This window comes from Mustelus asterias, chromosome 10, assembly GCF_964213995.1.
Source record: "Mustelus asterias chromosome 10, sMusAst1.hap1.1, whole genome shotgun sequence".
Lineage (NCBI taxonomy): Eukaryota > Metazoa > Chordata > Chondrichthyes > Carcharhiniformes > Triakidae > Mustelus > Mustelus asterias.
Window position 1 is genome coordinate 116,080,090 of NC_135810.1, and position 2,488 is coordinate 116,082,577.

Below are 2,488 nucleotides of genomic sequence, written 5' to 3' on the forward strand. Positions count from 1 at the left end.
GGACTATGGGAGGAAACCAGAGCACCCGGAGGAAGCCCATGCAGACACGGGAGAACGTGCAAACTCCGCACAGACAGTGACGCAAGCTGGGAATTGAACCCGGGTCATTCGGCCCATCGAGTCTGCACCAACCCTCTGAAAGAGCTCTCTACCCAATCCCTCCCCTTTACCCTGTCCCCATAACCCTGCATCATTTACCATAGTCAATCCGCCTAACCTACACATCTTGAGACATTGAGAGACAATTTAGCTTGGCCAATCCACCTAACCTGCATATCTTTACAGTCTGGGAGGAAAGCAGAGCACCTGGAGGAAACCCACGCAGACACAGGGAGAATGCACAAACTCCACTCAGACAGTCAGTGTTTCCTCTCACAGTCAAAAAGATGTTCTGGTTAGGTGCGTTGGCCATGCTAAAATCTCTTCACGGTGGTACAGTGGTTAGCACTGCTGCCTTACAACGCTGGAGACCCCAGTTTGATTCCCTGCTGTCTGTGCGGAGTCTGCACGTTCTCTGTGTGGGTTTCCTCCGGGTTTAACGGTTTCCCCCCACAGTCCGAAAGACGTGCTGGCTAGATGCACAGGTCATTCTAAATTCTCCCTCAGTGTATCCGAATAGGTGCTGGAGTGTGGCGACTAGGGGATTTTCACAGTAACTTCATTGCAGTGTTAATGTAAGCCCACTAGTGACTCCAATAAATATATAATTAAAAGCAATCAGTGACAGACTCATGTGTATCCCTACAGTTCCCAGCTGGTCATTGTTGCGAAGGGGTTCTTCCTTGCATCTCAAGGTGAATGACGCCCCGCTATCCTTTATTTCACAGAACATGACAAACACTTGGCAAGGTTTCACACATAGGAAATCGATCTGACAGCCAATGAAATTAACAATTGCGCCCTTACAATAAAGTGTTTTGAAACCAAAGTATTGATCCATTTTGAAGAGCAAGGTTAGATGCTCCGTGACCCATGGCACCATGCCGTGGTTAGCTATAGGGATGGAATTCAAAATGCAATGGGTCAAAGACAATTAAATGTTCTCTTTGCTCTCAACAATGCTTCTCAGAGGGAGTCCCATTGCAATTGCAAGGATACATCAATAACAAAGCTGCTGTTAACAGTCGCTGTTTCTATATTCTCCCATCCTTTCATCATCATCGTTTGAGGACTCTGGATCTGTATTCGATGGAATTTAGAAAGATGAAGGGAGATCTCATTGAACAGAATACTGAAAGGCCTGGATAGAGTGGACGTGGGGAAGATGTTACCATTAGTCGGAGAGACTCGGATCCGAGGGCACAGCCTCAGAATAAAGGGATGATCTTTTAGTACCATGTAAAAGAGATTTCCCACATGTCACTCTCAATTATTTTTCCAATACCTTAAATCAGTGCTCCCTGGTTCCCTTTTCCACCAATGGTAACAGTTTCTCTATCGCTTCTTGGCCTTTTGGCTAAGATCAAGTGTAGTATGGTCGGCAGCCCATGGTCGGCCGCACTTGGTTGAGGTCATTAGGTTACACTGAAGCTTCATATGTTTCATATGAAGCAATTTTTTAAAGCGGCATCTCGGCCTTTTGGCTAAGATGCAAATGAGCTCAAGTCTTGGAGGACGAACCTCCCCCTCCTCCAATCAGCTTGGCTCATGTAGATCAGGCCCAGGACAGGGTGATTTTGGTTGCTCGCCCTGTCTTGTCAGCCTGGATCTGAAATGTCTCAACTTGTTGAGACTCTGAATTGGATTTGATTTGATTGAATTGGAAAAGTATAAAAAAAACAGTTTCTCTCTGTCTACTCTATCCTGACCTCTCACACTTTTGAACACCTCCATCAAATCCTCTCTCATAAGAACATAAGAACATAAGAAATAGGAGCAGGAGTAGGCCATCTAGCCCCTCGAGCCTGCCCCGCCATTCAATAAGATCATGGCTGATCTGACGTGGATCAGTACCACTTACCCGCCTGATCCCCATAACCCTTAATTCCCTTACCGATCAGGAATCCATCCATCCGCGCTTTAAACATATTCAGCGAGGTAGCCTCCACCACCTCAGTGGGCAGAGAATTCCAGAGATTCACCACCCTCTGGGAGAAGAAGTTCCTCCTCAACTCTGTCTTAAACCGACCCCCCTTTATTTTGAGGCTGTGTCCTCTAGTTTTAACTTCCTTACTAAGTGGAAAGAATCTCTCCGCCTCCACCCTATCCAGCCCCCGCATTATCTTATAAGTCTCCATAAGATCCCCCCTCATCCTTCTAAACTCCAACGAGTACAAACCCAATCTCCTCAGCCTCTCCTCATAATCCAAACCCCTCATCTCCGGTATCAACCTGGTGAACCTTCTCTGCACTCCCTCCAATGCCAATATATCCTTCCTCATATAAGGGGACCAATACTGCACACAGTATTCCAGCTGCGGCCTCACCAATGCCCTGTACAGGTGCATCAAGACATCCCTGCTTTTATATTCTATCCCCCTCGCAATAT

General features: G+C 46.7%; 1 non-coding gene across 1 annotated transcript; it reads left to right on the forward strand.

Moving 5' to 3' along the window:
* The first annotated feature begins 1,436 nt into the window (after positions 1–1,436).
* On the forward strand, positions 1,437–1,625 carry LOC144500191 (U2 spliceosomal RNA). Its single transcript, XR_013498957.1, has one exon. It is a non-coding gene; the product is annotated as a U2 spliceosomal RNA (small nuclear RNA).
* Positions 1,626–2,488: the final 863 nt, after the last annotated feature.